The sequence below is a fragment of the Vanessa tameamea genome, chromosome 20, assembly GCF_037043105.1.
Source record: "Vanessa tameamea isolate UH-Manoa-2023 chromosome 20, ilVanTame1 primary haplotype, whole genome shotgun sequence".
Lineage (NCBI taxonomy): Eukaryota > Metazoa > Arthropoda > Insecta > Lepidoptera > Nymphalidae > Vanessa > Vanessa tameamea.
Window position 1 is genome coordinate 7,417,813 of NC_087328.1, and position 18,608 is coordinate 7,436,420.

The 18,608-nt window shown below is 30.7% G+C and overlaps 1 protein-coding gene and 3 non-coding genes across 11 annotated transcripts in view; 3 read left to right on the plus strand and 1 right to left on the minus strand.

Annotated features, from left to right (window-relative positions):
• Positions 1-687: 687 nt before the first annotated feature.
• Positions 688-759, minus strand: Trnaa-ugc (transfer RNA alanine (anticodon UGC)). Its single transcript has one exon. It is a non-coding gene; the product is annotated as a tRNA-Ala (tRNA).
• Positions 760-10,386: 9,627 nt separating this feature from the next.
• Trnaa-ugc (transfer RNA alanine (anticodon UGC)) lies at positions 10,387-10,458 on the plus strand. Its single transcript has one exon. It is a non-coding gene; the product is annotated as a tRNA-Ala (tRNA).
• A 1,345-nt stretch (positions 10,459-11,803) lies between these two features.
• Trnaa-ugc (transfer RNA alanine (anticodon UGC)) lies at positions 11,804-11,875 on the plus strand. The gene has a single exon. It is a non-coding gene; the product is annotated as a tRNA-Ala (tRNA).
• Positions 11,876-18,160: 6,285 nt separating this feature from the next.
• The window catches only part of Trh (trachealess), a 192,893-nt gene continuing 192,445 nt past the window's right edge, over positions 18,161-18,608 (plus strand). For all 8 annotated transcript variants that reach the window (XM_064218010.1, XM_064218011.1, XM_026641712.2 and 5 more), the window contains exon 1: positions 18,161-18,426. The gene's annotated coding sequence lies outside the window, so the exon portion shown is untranslated. The remainder of the gene's footprint in view (positions 18,427-18,608) is intronic.

Here is an 18,608-nt window from a genome sequence, read left to right on the forward strand (position 1 = left end):
GAATTAATCTTCCTGATGACGACATTAATAATATTAAGGAACAAATCAATCATTGCTTTTAAATAAGTGATATTAATAATAAGCTATTTACTATAGAAGTATTCGGAATAACAGTTGCTGTCCATAAAAGGGGCATTCATAACTTCATACCAATTCCCAGTATTTAATTTACACAATACATATATTTCCAAATCAAATTAAATCAAAATATACTTTATTCAAGTAGGCTTTTACAAGCACTTTCGAATCGTCATTTAACAAACTATTTAAAGTAAAGCTACCAAAGATATATTTGTATCTAGAAAAATAATATTATTCGTTACACAAACATATAATATATTATACGTATTGTAAACACTATGTATAACGTACATACATATATATAACTAAAACTAATGTGAAGTTTATAAGATATTCGGCGGATAATTCTGATTTAGCTTCAACATCTAAGTCGCATTTATCAGCTTCAGTGACTTTACCCCATGTATTAATTTTAAAAGAAATATTTCAAAAGTAGAATTCACTTCGAAAATTCGTTAATTTACTTCTCTAGTGACAATTCAATTCAGATCCATAAAAATCAATAATATAGTCACTTCTATTCTAAACTTGTTTAAGTGTGTACAGTAAAACTTGTTACTGATATTCACATCTAAAGAAACTTTTACTGATTATACAGCTAAAAAATGGAGATGCCGGGGATCGAACCCGGGGCCTTTCACATGCAAAGCGAACGCTCTACCACTGAGCTACATCCCCGGTGACCATTATGCGAAAATTAGTAATTTTATACCAAGTAATATATATATATATCTTAATTAAGCATACACGAAATTTCAATAGATTAATAATTGTTTGTTCAGCCGATAGATGTTTGTACATATGTATGTACATTCATCAAAATAGATAGAACCTCACCTATTCCACCTTAAAACAGCAAATAATTCGAATTACTGCTTTTTGTTTTAAAGGTTTATGTCAGCCACTAACAGTAACCCTTATCAACAAAAGAAACGCACTATACAAAAAAAAAAAAATAGAAGTGGAAAATATAAATTTGAATTTTAGATCTAGTTTGAAGTATTTGATAAAGATCATAATATTATGTGTTTTTTTATAATCTGTGCCAAAATATTCAGGGCATATATGGGTTAGAGATGTAACAGACTCGTAGTATCAGCTAGTCAGATTTTATTAAAAAATCAGAAAGCAGTTGTTTTTACGCTATGACAATTTATCAAAGATTAATATAAAATTTTAAAGATAACATCGTAATTTTTAGATAAGTAGATGAGTAATACATATAAATATTATCATATATTCACTTATAATATAGTAATAGAGTTACAGATTTTGTTTTTTTTTTTTTTTCGTTTATTATAAGTAACATCAAAACGAATTAAGACTTAACAAATTAATAAAAATCATTCCCGATCTTAATATAAATTTTGTAATAATACTGAGTATAAATTAATTATTAACAAATAATAGTATAATATTATTATTATCCAGATTCCTTTAATAATTCCCTGTAATTTCCACTCTGAGCTTAAAAAAATCATAAATACTAAAAAATGATAAACCATAATAAATATATTATTATATTTGCCTGTTACGTTTAACTACTCAAACAATAATTATGAAATTTTACATACAAGTCAAACAGTTTGTACAGAAAAGGATATAACGTAACTAACATCTGTCCCCACTCGGTCGTGGACGAAGGCAAGGGTGCCTAGTAATGTAAAAAGTCATGTTAGGTTAAAATAGATTTAAACCTATAAGTAGAGTTGAATGGAATTTGATAATTGCAGTTAAAAATAAACGGCAATTCTAGAAATTTAAAGTAAATTATAAATAGGTATTTGCATCGGGCATTGTTGTTCTTAATTGGCAGAAAATAAATAAAACTATTTTATAATTGTATAAGTAATACAATATATATTTGTTTACTTTAAAATTTGTTTAAAAAATGTCCATTATTAAGTAAAAATACTATAACGACGCATGGCGTGACGAACTTAACAAAATTCCTAGATATTCATCTTTTTTGTTACACATTGTTTTCTAATTTAAATTTAATACATGTTATGTAATCCGATCACGAAGTTAAGCTTAAAAATGGCAACAGTTTTTTTTTATATTCTAAAAGAAATTTAATAAATTATTTTTAAATTGTACTTTAAAATTTCAAAATTACTCAACTTCATAATAACATTTTGAATCATCATATAATTACAGTATTGATTTAAAATTAAAGCTACCATCGGTTCGGAATGTAGGTTCTATATAATGATGTTTAAGGTAGGTAGGGTTTAGAACTTTTATTATACTCAGAGTTCTGAGATGTTGATAAGATGTACAATAAAATGGTACGGAGACTTGCATAAAAATATTCAGTCTTTACGCAACGATAAGTATATTTTCCCACTGGGCGTGATACATATTCAATAAATCACATAGTAATTTGAACAAGCTGATTTTTTTTTTATTATTTAATATTATTTTAATATAAATAAATTATCATTTAAAAATAACAACAGTATTTTTATAAGAAATCAATTGAGCAGCCGAGCAGTCTCCATGTTTAACGATTAGAAATTCACAAAGTTTTTTCGACCATAGAATTTTATATAGACTTTTATATTATACATTCTATCGTACATAATAAAGCACGACACATTATTTAATGTCCACAGGAAGCTAAACAAGATTCTATAGTGTTAGTTTACAACGAAACAATTTCAAGGAATGTATAACAACGTATAAAACAGCCCTAAGAGTCATTATCGGCCGTCTCAATGTAATTATAATAAATCCAAGGAGGTAAGGGACGTTTTTGCTTTTCGGTTGATCATTGTCTGCTCATATACGGCGGATAGGCTTGACCGGTCTTTGACGAGCATTAAATTCAACATCGATTTGTTGACTTAATCGACGATCAGTGTAAAAATTGTGTGCTAATTAATCTCTACATTTAGGGCGTCTAATTTTGTATCCTTTTGTGCGTGGATGCTAATGAGATTTTAGTAACGATGTTCTACACTAATTATTTTTTTAAATACTAATTGTCGTGGCATTAGAATATCATTCGTGATACTGATTAATTACATATACTAATAATTTAGGTGCCGTTTTTTTTGCAGTACATCTAAACGCAGCGCGTTTCGGAGAAGGTTTTAGTAAATTACAAACAACCTGGATAACATCTGCCGGCGCTTTTGCTTGTACAATAAGGCACATTCATACATGACATAAGCGAATGAGTAAAAAGTTTACAACGAATTCCGGTAAATTAATATAATATTTCAAAACTTCAAGTCGATATTCAAAAAGATAACTATAATTATAATTGATGCAAAGTTTACGTATTGTTTTAGTAAAAACAATGTATAGTTGATATTGATATTTATTAAAAAAGTTAGTTACATATAGTGTCTTGAAAAGGATAGAAACGTTTATCTTACGTGTTTTAAATAATATAAATACTCCATCGTTATTATTTAATAAGATCGCAAAAACTTATAAAAACAGCCAAGTACGAGTAAAATTAAAGTATATAGAATTCTGTATAGTCTACGAATACGAATTAAAAATGTATTTTGGGATTAAATTTGTACAAAATTAATTTCAAAGAATAATCTAGTTTGAACTGGTTCGAAACATTTACCAAACGAAGTCATTTCCGACTTATTTATTGAGTAATTTTAATAACAATGCGGGCTAGAAATACTTCATTGCGTCTTTAATGGTCTGTGGACCCTTAATAATATAATAATTATCGGTATGCAATACGAACGAAATAAAAGTCGGAGTATATATAATATATACAAATTATTTTCAAAAGATGAAAGGGAACAATTGTGTATTGTACATATTTGGTGTACGGTTTTGCTCGTGTTACGGTATTTTGTATTATAAAAATACGACATTGGAATTAATATGTTATTTTCATTGTTTTGTTAACGCATCTATCTGTTTAAGGAAAGACAGGCAGCTCTATCCCGACCGGTTCGCAAGTCGGAAGGAACGTAAAATAGAAGTCCTCGTCCAACAGGTTTCGGTTAGGTACATATTACTTTTTGTCTAAATCTAACCATCTAATGTTTTATTGTTTTTATTTTAACAAATGTTTGTAAAAAATTCGATATTTAAAATCCGATTTCCGAACGATTCTGATAACGACATTGAAAAATGCCCTCAAATAAAAACTAGCGAATGCATTTGAAATACTTCAAAATTTTTCACACCTATCTGTCACACCGAACCGACTATCTTACATAATATTCTTTAGGTTTCATTGTTCTACTTTTTACGAGAACAAAGGCACCGAAACCAACACGCCGGACATCCGAGACATTTGCGACATCGATTCTATATCGATACGAAAGAATCCGCGGCCGATGCCACGAAACATTGTCATATACAAGTAATTGTATATAATTGGTATTTCTCAAGAACAATGAGTGGAAATTACCCTTTGAGTGAAATAATTACAGTATTTTTTGCACGACCCGACGGCTTTGACAAAAGCCGGTACTTTTCGATTTTATATTCGATCGCAATGTATCGGTTATAGATTGTTTCATTGAAAACGATTAAAGGGAACTCGCTTTAGGTAATGTTCATGTAACTGGATGATTCGACATTAAATGAAAATAAAAAAGTTTTTATACAATTTGAGTATGTATTCATCGTGCATAAATTTTACAAATTCGTACGCGATGTCACTCGGTACAATTTAATGTAAAAGATACTCAAATTATATACATCTGTCGATAAATAAACTCATGTAGAACTTAACATATGAGTTTAATAAGAAGTATTTGTACATAGCTTTAGAAACGTAAACCAATCTGTTCGTTGTCAATTTAAAAAAAAATATTTAAAAAAAAAAAATGTTTGCTCAATACGAAGATTTCGCTGTACTTTAGAAAAAGATCATTCTTACCTAAGAGGAACCCATACATCGTGCAGACTCCGAGTCAATTCGGTTTTTATAGGGTTTATGTTAAAATCTGGAATCTCATTTTTTGCAGGACGGTTTATGTCAACCCCCCACTCGCAGCGCCTTTTTCCGTTTTATTTAAAGCATTAATGAATAAGAATAGAGTTTGAAAAAGCGGCGTCGTTTGATTTAATACTTATCTTTCGAGATCGGTTGATAGTACGCTACTCTAAGCACTGCGGAACCTTAGTGTCTACATTTATGGTATATGTTATGGCGTTTCGATGCTATCTCCCAAGTTCTGTAAGTACGCTATCTTTCAAACTCCACATGTATAATATCGGACAACATTAACTCGCGTTCAATATCAATTGTATTCTATGGAATGAGGTATCTTATAAATGTTTGTCTGTTAGTTACTTAACGACTAAGCCTCTGAACTCGTAATAAAATTTGACATTGAGGTACACTGAGACATGAAGGGCAAATAAATTATAAGTATTTAGGAAGAAAAAAATTAGAAAAGTCGAAAAAGTGGTTAATAATTACTCTTAATTTCATTAATATTTGTCTACAATTTGCAATAAAATTTTAAGGTTATATTTATAAATTAGAAATTTAATTAATTTCATTAAGCCTATATTATACGCAGTTAATAAATCATAGTCTTGCGAGTTCTAAATATTTCAATCACCAAAAATATGCCAGAATTTATCTTTGGATTTTGTATATCTTAAAGTTTCAGCTGAATTATTGTTAAGATTAGCAGTCATTGGTCTCGCGGTCATTAGCGCGGAATCCTGTTGCTTTGATCAATGGTCAATGGTCGTCATTAAAGTATATTTTTATTTGTAATGGCGGTCTGTTAAATGGGCTACTTGATGGTAAGTGATCACAGCTTCCATCAGACATGAGTCCCGTAAGAAGTATGGCATAACTATTCTTCACGTCGTCAATGCTCTATCGATCCTGGAAACGAATTAGTTATTTCCATTATACCTGAAAATAAACTAACTAACACACTTAAAAAAACTTATCAAAATAACTTTTTGTCTCATATGCCTTATCGCCAATAATTTCTTTTATTATGTATTATTTTTTTTGTATATTTCTTTATTTTTTCTTTTTTGTTATGTTTGAGGACTTATCGTTTTTATTCTTTATACTTATGTATTTATATTATATACCTGTAATTTTATATGTTTTGATAATATAATTGTTTTTATAATTACATTTATTTATTAGTTTTAGTTATAGATTAATGTTATTTTATTTATTATTACAGCACCACGCATTTCTTATTCGATGAGTTATCACCGTCGGTTGTCCGGGGGAGATCGTTTATGTTACAATAAGGTCGTCAAAATGGTATGCTACTTCTATTAAGGCTATATCCAAGTTGTTTTTTTCTCTTTTACAATAAAGTATAAAGTGAAGTAAAGTAAAGTGCACAAGTACACCGGCACACTTAACATTTAAATACAATATACTATTTTACGCTGTTTTATATTCAGTACTTACCCATACAGGCCTGCACAAAGCCCAATACACTTTTGTTTTTAAAAACAATAGATCTGAGTAATTATATCTGTTAAATAATTTCCACAACGTTGACTTAAGGTCTCATATCCCTTTGAGGGACAGATTTGGAAAATATTTCACTACGTTACTCCAATGCAGTTAGACGATTACAAGCTATCAACTATCGTGTTATTATTTTAAATAAATGAAACCTTTTAAATAGACGTATAAACTTCATGCCTATCAAAAATAATGTACGAACCACGCACAGACACACGCGTATACACACGCACGGGTAAGCAACACACACACTCAAGTGATCAAGGTTTGGATTAATTTAAAATAAGAAAATTAGTTTTAAGAACTTACTGTAACACTTTTTTAAATTGTGCTTGTATTGGGAAGGACTTCTGACGCACGATAAACACTAGATCAGAAGTCTGAGCTGCACTTATTTAATAAGTAATGTTTGCAATAAAGTAAAATTACAGTAAAGTAATTAAAGTTTCCTCTCAATGTATCCCTTCGTCGCCGAAGACGAGACAACATTACAAACATAACTTACATAAACAATATTCGGTTAAGATTCACGTATTATATAACACATTCCTGGGATTATTACCGCAATGTTACTAGTAAACAATAATTGAAATAATATTTTATAATTTCATAAATTGTTTTGCATTCTTATTTTAAATTAAAAGTAGCGTTGGACCAGCTTTACAAAACGAATATTAAAATTTAAGCAGCTGATAATTTGGTGGATTGTTTTCCGAAGTGTGCCTGCGTCGAAGTGCGTCTGCGGCTTTTGCCCCTGCTGACCAACCACATTTTCTCTGGCTTGTTATTGCAGTAATTAGTTAGCGGTAAAACATTAACATGTGCTTAAAAAAGTAGTAAAATAATGAGCGGAAAAAAAGTTCGAAATTTTTTTGGCCGGGACTCAAAACTACAATGTAATTTGTGGGTTGAGATGTTTTCGCGAGATGTATGCTACAAGGATTCTTCTGCAATTCTGAGCAACCATTTCTATATAGAGTTTCTAAATTTTTAACTAATGCATAAATAAATGCTGCAATTTAACACGTTAAATAAATAGTCTACGTAAAGGAATATTTGGCAGAATTAAAAATAGGCATTGACTTTTCGGGATACGAATGTTTGGTAAACCGATGGAATTTCGAACATATTAAAAATACTTGAGCCAATACCTAATAAAAATTCAATAAGTATTTTGCATTGAACGCGAAATTATGCGTCATATATTTTTATTTAATTTCTATGAAACCGGAATACCACAAGCGTGCGGAAGGCGGAGCATGCATAAAAAGATATTGCTACAATATTTAATAAGTGGAAAACGTCGATTGGACAATTTTATTGACACTCCTATGAAGGATATCGGCGGCCCAGCGTAATTATAATTTCAACCTATCAGAAGATCGCGACAAGGTCCTTTAATTACTTTAATTGGAGCATCAATAAGCCATGATGGCGACTTATCTGATGAGTTTAATTAAACCGTACATTAATTACATTATAATTACTGGCGGACAATGACGCCACCTGTCGGCGGAATGCCGAACTAACGATCGATGTATTGATCGATTGATCGGCCGCTGAAATGTGCCGTGCGCAAGCGCATCCGTTCGTATTTGGAACAAAAAGGAACCTATGGTACGGCCACGCAATCACACGTATATGAGCCAGCATTTATATTGTTAAAATATTTAAGCGACAAACCGTGGAATTGCGAATGAAAAAAAGTCATAAATCTGCAGGTGCCGCCTTTGATTGACTTTCCATTAATGTATTTAGTTTTTCCTCATATTACGAATACGTACATGTATAGAATGGAAAGTTCACTAATTGCTCCTAATTGCAGCTTCAACTAATCATTAAGACTTCGATCGAAAGTTCAACCTTACTCGACTGGGCTATTGTTATCACTCAATTTTACGATATGCGATAAAGAAGAAATGGCCGAGCGAAAACAAAAACGGAAGAAATTAGCAATAATAAATCTTAACGTTCAATGGCTGGCGCAAATAGTAATTGAAAAGTCGGGAATGCTAGAAATGATAACAATTAAATTAAAGAGCAAATTCAGGTACTTACGAATTCGTTAATGGCTTTAAATATTCATCTTATTTTTTTTTTTGGCATTTATTTTATTGTTATAAATGTTGCGTTTCGGGTGTCATAATATATTTTCAATAAGTCACGTAACAACTTATATTGTTCTATCTGTATATGTTTACATATTATTTTATAATAATTAACTATGTCATATTTATTCCATAATATCATATTTTTAAGAAAAAGTTAAACCATTGTTTTTACAATTAAAATGTCCGTTGAAATATATTCAGATTTATTATTTTTCTGACTTAAGATGGCCATCTCAAACATCAGTTCCGAGAACACGTGGATTTTAATCGTGGCTCAAATCCGGATAATTGACTGAATTACTACAATCCATTCAAGTTGAATATGGTCAAAAGTATGGTTGAAAGTAATGGTAAGTAATGGTCGAACGTAGTGATATGTGGAATCCAATGGATGGATATAGTGATCATTTACCTTCGCATTTGATCACCAGTAATAATAGTTAAAGAGGCGTTGTCCAGCAGTCAGATATTAGGTTAATCTCCATAATCGATACTTCTAATTTAATTTAAAATGGACACAGTACTTAAATAATTCGTTTCAATTGTCTAATAAATTCAATCTATGATAGACATTACAAATTATTATTTATCAATTGACACGCAGTACAGGTTATTTGTTATCGAAGATAATATCGTAGTTTAGATAGGAATGAAGATATCACTTGTATTGTTAGACGGTTGCGCCTGCGCACAATGGCGCAGCTTCAACCCGTGCGCGCCAAAAAATCGCCTCCACACTCTATTGATACGACATTGACGGATTCGGGCATCGCTCAGGGCTGTGAAAATAACAATGTTTTTCATAATAAATAAATTATTTTATATCATTGGTCATTTTTAAATCGATTTTACTTTGTGTTTTTATTTTATGTTAGTCTTACTTATTTAAAATATTAGTCAGATAAAACAAAAATAGTTAATATATTCAGAACTTATTATATTAATTAATTTAATTTTAATTTTAATGAATGTATCTCTAAGCGAACATGTTTTAAACTACTTATATGAATCATTAAATAGACTTATTCAAGAGGAAAGTTTATATGTATAATACATGCACATTAAAGTAGAGAAAAGCCAAGTATTTCAAATTTCCTAGCCAAGTACAAACAATAATTTTTCTTTTTATGTTTGTTTTTCAATGAAAAGTTGTACATAAGCCCTTATTGCATCCGATTGAAACTAGCCCCGTAGGGTAGCTAATTGATTATAGAGTAAATTTACGAGGAACATATTATGGTGGCAAGAATGAACGCCTAATGACGTTTAGAACTATTTTTTTAATAATAAAAAATTGTTGACGAAACAACGCGTCACCCCTGATGTAATATACATGGTAGAGACGCCGCCCTGACATGTTTACGGGCCAATTATTTGTATGGATTCCACCGTAATAATGATTTCTTGCGGTCCGTCCGTCCACACCGCTTCATATATTCAATCTTTTTGCGTTTTCACGAATTTTGTTATATTTCGGACTTGGGCGCGAGATTTATCGATTATTTAAGTAAATTAACTTTGTATAAGGAAGTCCGGTTTTTATGACATCCGTGAGTTTTTGCGTCGCCTTATTTGCGCCTTCGATTTTACCTACATTTCAACCAACCGCATAATATGCATAAGATCAAGGACTTGGGATTGGCCGTGGGCGAATTTTCATTTCGATGTACATGTTTGAAAGTTTTTTATTTATTCGAGTGTTAGATTTCATTCATTTGATTAATGTTTTATATTGAAATAATGTCAGGGGATGTAGCTCAGTGGTAGAGCGTTCGCTTTGCATGTGAAAGGCCCCGGGTTCGATCCCCGGCATCTCCAATTTTTTAATACCAAAATTGATCACTGCTTACGTTTTTTAATTACTAGTTTATTTGCGATGATTAGTTCTTAATATTTTGAGAATTAGGTTGTAATAAAATATTTATCTAATTACCTTGCAAATTATCATCGATAGTAAAGAAATATTTAATAAGCCATATATTAAGATTTCAAACGAACATATAAAATTAAAAGAAGATTTTCCTCACAATTGAAAATACAATAAAAAAATATAGATTAAATACAGTTTATTAATAGTGACAAAATAAAATAAGATTATATTTGTTTTATTTATATTGCCTTGAATATCTCTTATTAAAAATACCAAAAATATTCAATTGTAAAATTTAATTGAATCGTTAAAGAGCGTTTGAGTGCTTAAGGATATTACAACACTAATGAATTTTTAGTTGATTGCACACCTTGGAAATGAGATGATCGCCTCCAGGCTATTTCAAATAAAGAAATTATGTTTATTATTATTGTACATGAAAACATGAAATCAATACTTATTATGAAATTAAAAAAAAAAAATCCGTTGAGTTTCTTTCGCCGGTTCTTCTCGGGTCCGAGGTGCTAATTTATGAACCGGTGGTAGATTTTTGACTATCAATAAGTAAGTTTTTTACCTGACGGCTAACACTTCCAAATTGAATAAAGATTTTTGATTTTGACTTTGACTACCATAACAGTAGCTGAATCCCCCCGGCACCACCCGCTTGAAATTCAGCTTTAATTTTATTGAAAAAAACAATACTAGGTTTTAATACCTGGTAGTAGAATTTTTGATGATTAAATGGTACCTATTCCGACTAGCTTGCACAAAACTCTACAAACATTTAATTTGTTGCTTGTCACCAATATTCAAAAAATGTCCATTATCATTTTGCTATTTAAACCTTTAGATTCATCATCCTCCTGCCTTAACTCCATTTTAATTTTTTTTTCTTCCATACTTCTGTCTGACGTCATCTCACAAGTAACATTATTTCTAGCCATATCGTCTTTCATACAATCCATCCATCGTTTCTTTGGTCGTCCCCTAAACTTTTAGGATATTTTCTGATAATAATGTATATTTAAATTACAAATATAACAATATCAATTAAAAATTAGGATACACAGTTAGTTTAGAATGACAAAACAACAATCCTAAGGACATTTTACTTTTTACTACGAAGTTATGTCTTGCCGTCAACTAACACTAGGCTAGCGCGTCGTAATATCATAAACAAAAATGTTATATACGAGTATTTTAATTTATTCATAAGTGTTATTTGCACATGTGTGTACCGATTAAAACATAGAACACTATCTGTGCTTGACGTTCGCATTACCTGTCATCGGGGATGTAGCTCAGTGGTAGAGCGTTCGCTTTGCATGTGAAAGGCCCCGGGTTCGATCCCCGGCATCTCCATTTATATTTTATTACTATTTTGACTATAACAAATGATGTATCGCGGTATATTTACGGACGAGTTGTATACATTACACAATGTATACAACTCGTCCGTATCATAATAATTAAAAATATATGGCTACTTTATTGATGGATTAATAAGTCTTAATTTAAGGTTTTTTAAATAAATTTTCACGTGTTTTATCCGCTGGGCTAATTAGATTTTTTTCTGTATGTTTTTCTATGTGTTGTTTATTTCGAGAAAAAAAGAAGACATTTTTTGAGGCCGGTCTTGTCTTGCCAATTTTAAAGTTCATCAGATGTCTTGAATGAAGATGGTGAAAGTCACCTTTAAAGATTATGTTTCGTACATACAGATGGAGCTAGTAAAAGTGTGTTGAAAAATGTTGATATATAAAAGTTATTTATACCTAATTACCAAGTTTATAGGTAACTATTTATTTTGTAATCATTAAGTTAGACAAACGGATAGTAAATGGTCACGCTTTGTCCACGATATTTGAAGCTATAAGAAATATCCTTAAACTAGCACTGCACCGCGAATCAGCCCTTGTGTTTGTACGTTTGTATATATGTCAACGTATCAAACCGAAATAGAAATAAATTTCAGAGATAGATTATAAAAAGTTTGATAGAGTTGACATATCATTTAAAAGTTTTTTTTTTATAATATAGGTAGGCGGACGGGCAAAGATGTCATCTTATCGGAGGTCCGTAAGAAATTTTAATCATTATTTACATCTACATTATGCCACCAACCTTGGGAACTAGTCATCACAGTATTTAATTGTTTGACAAAGAAATATATAATTCAATTAATAATCATGAAAATTACATTATATTTGCCATATAACAGAAAAATAAATAGATATCTGGAAAAAAAACCAGAAGGTACATTTGTAATCTATACTATTAAATAAAGCTGAAGGGCTTGATTGTTTGTTTGAAGACACTTATCCTAGTATCTACAAGTAAGTATATCTGTTACTACAGAACATTTCTTTCGCGAAGGTGCATCCACGTACAATTATTGACGTGCATCATCGTAAGCATAAAGACGATAACCAAAATACAAATTAGATCATATTTGCCAATAGACACTGATCAGATCTATACTGGTAAATAAGTAATTGTTCGTTAGGGAAACTTCTGATTTCTGACTTACGACTGAAGCCAAAATATTTTATATCTCATTAATGTTGTAATACAATTGAATTTAATTTCAATTTTAAGTCCGTTTCCTATTTAATTTTTTTCTGTTTTTCGTAGTAATATCCGAAACAGCCTCTCGAAGGCGTCTGACTACGGATCGATGGAGGCACGTGACTTGACAGCCAACTGTATGTACTGTAGATCGGGTAACGTAATATTCATTATAACAATACTTTTAAACGAAATTGGCTCTTATTGTAAGTTGTATAAGTACCATAATTTTATGAACGTGAGATATTTTAGCTTGGTATACATTAAAGAATTTTCATAAAAACTGTAATACTCGCGTTAGCGCTAAACTACTCTGTTTTTAATGACTTTTTGAAAGCCATTTTTAATTTTTAAGAATAAATATATTTTTATCTTAATTTTCTGATAGAATATCGACTACGGTTTTTTATACGTTTGACGAAGTTATTTATTAAACATATAAGGCATCACTTTGTACAAGATTATATCTATTAAGATATTTTTGTATATGTTTTTGTTCTATGTGTTTATCGGTCACCCGATTGGAGTGAAACTTTGCACAGCTGTTGTTTACATGTGCGCGAAGGTTTCGAACAAGATATCATCAATGGCCGATAGGAAATAAAACTGATATTAACGTAGCTAAGTAATTAAGCACGTTACTTTGTTTTGGAAATAAAAGGTAACTTGAAATTATATCAGTAAAAAAAACTAAGAAAACTTATAGATTTGCAATTTTCGTATATAATACTCGATAGCAATATTTATTGCTACAAATGGTAAATAATTTAAAATTAAATATACTTGATTCATCTATGTGTACATTGATCTATTCAGAGTCTAGGTAAAACTTACAATAGTAATAGTACGACTATATTTTTTTTCCGTCCCGTACTTTTTTTTTTTTTTAATCATAGGTGTCAAACGAGCAGGAGGCTCACCTGATGGAAAGTGACTACCACCGCCCATGGACATCTGCAACACCGGGGGGCTTGCAGGTGCGTTGCCGGCCTTTCAGAAAAGAGTACGCTCTTTTCTTGAAGGTTCCCAAGTCGTATCGGTTCGGAAAAACCGTCGGCGGAAGCTGGTTATGTTATAGTACCGAGAAAAGTTATGCAAATCTTCGAAGTCTTGCGACATACTTGACCTTCCAAGAACCAGTAAATAATGTTTAAATGTTATAATAGTAATTATGTTTTTAATAATGCCTTCCTATCATATAATTTAAGTAGAAATAACTATTAATAATATCTTGTAAATATAATCTTGTTTCAATAGTTAGTACTAGTTTTTTTATAAATCGACCACGTTTCTTTACAATAATACTTTTACAGTCTGTACAATTGTTCCGATAGTTTCGTATATAACGGGCATCTCAGCTAATATTATACATGTAAAAGTGAGTTTATTTCGAAATTGCAAATGGATATTAGTATATCGCAGCTGCTATGTAGGTCATATATAATGTACATTATTTACTTATTAACTGTTTCGATTGTTTATAGGCAGTTGATCAAATAAATGTATGTAAGTGGGCCAATATAAAGTTATTGATCTATGTATCAAGAAATTCGGGGAAACTATGAGAAGCGGGAGTTTAAAAGTCGTCAGTGTTGATACTCTTGTGTCGGAAATTAAATAAAACGATTGCTATTGCAACTGTCTTATTTTCGATCGTGTTGGAATTGTCATCCCATTGGACTATGAGAGCTAGGACATAGAGAATGAAAAAGAAAACTTTCCATAGAATTTGGAGCTGTGATAAATTTTAACAATACTTTAAATCGCTAATGCGCCATCAACCATGGGAACTAAGATATCATTTTTCATGTAGCTGTAGTTATATTAGCTCACTCACTTCTCTAACACACAATAATACTAAGTATTGTTTTTGGCGCTAGAATATATGGCGGTACCTATCCAAACGGGCTTGCACAAAACTCTGGCTAGTTTTCCTTGAAGGTGGCTTCGTGACCGAAATCAGTCAGGGCATCATTAGATGTCACGTAATGTGTAAAATGTATTTTTCTTCAGTTTTTTTATATGTAATGAGATCGAAAGTTATATAAAGAAAACATTAATATATAAAATATACATATTGTTATTCATTACAAGATTGTATTTGAGTATAATATGGCAAATGAGTATTAGTTATGATCATAAAAAAGTAATTTGTGTGTAATTTTCGCATTACTTTCCAAATACGACCCGCATGAAATGAGTTTGTGTGAAAATGGCGCTTCACGTGTTATTATGACCTTAGTAAATGATTCTTAAAGCGTAAAAAAAAAAATGAATATTTTTTTATTAGTAATTAAAGTTTACGAAATAAAAAAAATTACATTATATTCTTTATAACGGCTAAATCTATTATATCTTTGCAAATTTATCTGTACTATTATAAAACGGTTCTTAACTTACACAAAGTATTAGCCGAAGTATTTCCATAGTCATAAAAAAGTATATTTTCCTTTAATGTTCACTGTAAAGTCTTGAATTTCGGTAGGTCTCGTTTCCCCAGTGTTATCGATTGCCGCCTACGCCTCACGAATACCTAATGTGAAAGCTTGCACATTTATAAAGAGGTTTCTGGTGAACCTTATTTTCAATGCAATAACGATCAAATTCGTATGATTTGTTGTGTACGAAGTATGCGCTGGTTTTGCAGAAGGTCAGTATAAAATTCTGATGTACTTAAAGAAGATAATAGTAAAATTTCAAGATACTTAATAAGAATATAAATTTAAAAAAAAAACCTTAATATACTTTTCATCAAATATATAATATATATATACATAACTCACGTTGAATATCAGCTACGACTATACTTAGTCCACGGTATCATTATCAGATTATCTGTCTGTTTGTCGTATACCGCTCAGTATTAAAGTATTACATTTTGGAACAAACAAAATTTATATAAGATGTCCCGCCATATATAAACCGGTATTTAATAACACTTTAGTAGCTGTGACCAAAATGGTCTATACTAGTATATGTACGCAATGGAATTTATGTGATAAATTAATGATAGAATTGAAAAAATATACAGTGGATATATGAATTTTTATATGTATTGTATACTTTATAAATATATTTATTATGAATGATCTAAAATTATCCATAAAAATTTTAACATAAAAATCAATTATTTACATAAAGCAATTAAACAAAAGCAATTATGTAAAATTTATGTAATATTTCTGAACATATTGTATTATTGCTATATCTACCTAAAATATATCAATTAATTAATATAAAAAAATATATCAAGAAATATTTTTTCGTTTAATCTGTATATCTAAAATCAATAGCTGTTTTTGAATGCAAAATGCAACTTTCTACAACCAAATAGTATCCTAGTTTAATAAACCCATTTTCATCATCTTAAAACTCTACGCCGTAGCACCGTAGCCCGTAAAGGGTGCTTATGCTGTAACAAAACTAATTTATTATCCGTCAGAATTCACACGTAATCAGCTGACCACGCCCATCAGAGAACTCCCCTCTACATCGACGTTCCACGACCAATGAGCACGCGACATTTGAATTTTAAATCGGCACTCGCTCGATATAGCTGTTTCGCTCTATTATGGTGCGTGACACTTGAGACGTGTGTAAAAAGTCGATTTTTATAGGTTTTTTTGTGTAAAGCCTAAAGGATAATCTTTGTTGGTTTAATTTTATCAGCATTGTTTTCTGTTGCCGTTCTCGTTTAGATGACAAGATATTTATTTTTGGTTTCGTTTCATATTTCCTTGTTTAATATACATGTTTGAGCTTCTATGCTTACGAGATGATATTAAATGTTATTTTTATCAGAACTGAAATAGAAATGAAGATTATCTTCATGAATCTATTTAAATTTTTAATTATTAGCTAGCCTTTAAAATATGTAATTTTTGTTACGCTATTATTTTTAATTGTTTACTCGTATTTTAAATATAGGTATGTGTACTTTTTTTATTCAAGTAATTATATATAAAAAATTTTAGAAATATTACTTTAGGGTAAATTATTCAGAGGGGTCGTAACAAACATGACGTATGCTACTTTAATTTATTAATTACACATTTGAATTTTTTTTCTCTTTAAGTATATATTTCTTTAATCTGAATTTATTTTTATACTTGACCACATTTTAAAATAAATATGAAATATGTTGCAATGTATATTTTTTATTTGACTGTTTATTGAATTTTTTATTCAAATATAATTATCAAAAATCTCATTTTCACATAACAATTACACATACCTTCAAGTCACTGTTACGCATTAGTCATTCTGTATCATTTCACTGAGCAATTACTACACACACAGCAAATATAAATTGAACCCTAACTTCTATCACATATCCTCCTTTTTATAAGAGCTAATATGAACACAGAGGGGAAGAGCAGATCAGCTAATACTGGTAGTTCATTCACTTGAAAATTGCTTGACAGTTATAAACAAAATGTATTCGGGGTTAGGTCATAGGTGTAATGTCGTGAGAAATGAGCTTATCTCCTTTATTGTCAAAGCATTTTGATGATAATTGTACATTTCGAATGGTTAGCATTTTAGGTTTATTAAAGGTAGATATTTAAATTGGCATGTAAGCTGAATTACACGGTCAGATCTCGTGATATTAAATAGCTTGTTAAATTACGTAAAGACGTGTTTATGTTTTTAAATAAATTACTTTTTAAGAAAATTCTACTTCGTTATTTTTGAAACAAAAATAATATAAAAAACGCATAAATTTGTTTATTATGTTAATAGGAAATCGTTATTTTTTAATAACCATATATACATAAATATTTAACAATTATAGCAATATCCGACAGATCTATCGCAAAACATTTTCCGTACACAAAAGATTAGCGAAAGCAATAATTAGGGCACACCCCAATAACATGGCGTGAGACGTGACACTAGCGCGCGTCACGTAAAGGTAACCCAATTACAACGACGTGACGTTCAGATATTCGACAGCACGCCCCGTCGAGCCGCTGTGCTCGAGCCGGGCTTGTTTCGTATGCCGTACGCTGGGCCGGTTCGACGCACACATCCACGAGTATAGTTTTGATAGCATCCTCTCAATGACCGCTGGACCGACAGACTCGGCACACGTGTTCGCGGCCGTCTTCACCAAAATGCATGTTAATAACGCATGCACACGCGCGCGTTTCAGAACGTATCATTGCGCGCGCGGGAAAAGTTTGGCAGTTGACGTTCGCGCGCTTCTGTTTTTGTTTTTTTAAATTTCGGGTCCTCTATCGCGACGCGGCCGTGACTGTGGATTTTTTTTTGTGATTTGTAGTCTGTGCCTGTGCTAGATTTTTTGTGTCATAGTGATGTAGTGACGCTACTTTTGAATACTGGTATAGTAATAGACGATTAATTTTTCAGCATCACAAAGTACTAAACTATAACATTGATAACTTTTCAAATATTTTTTCTATAATTTATTTGCACATTCCTTACTAAATAATTTTAATTAAATTATTATAGTTGGAAATCACTGAGCTAGTAGGTATTGTAGATAAGTATTACTATAAAGTAA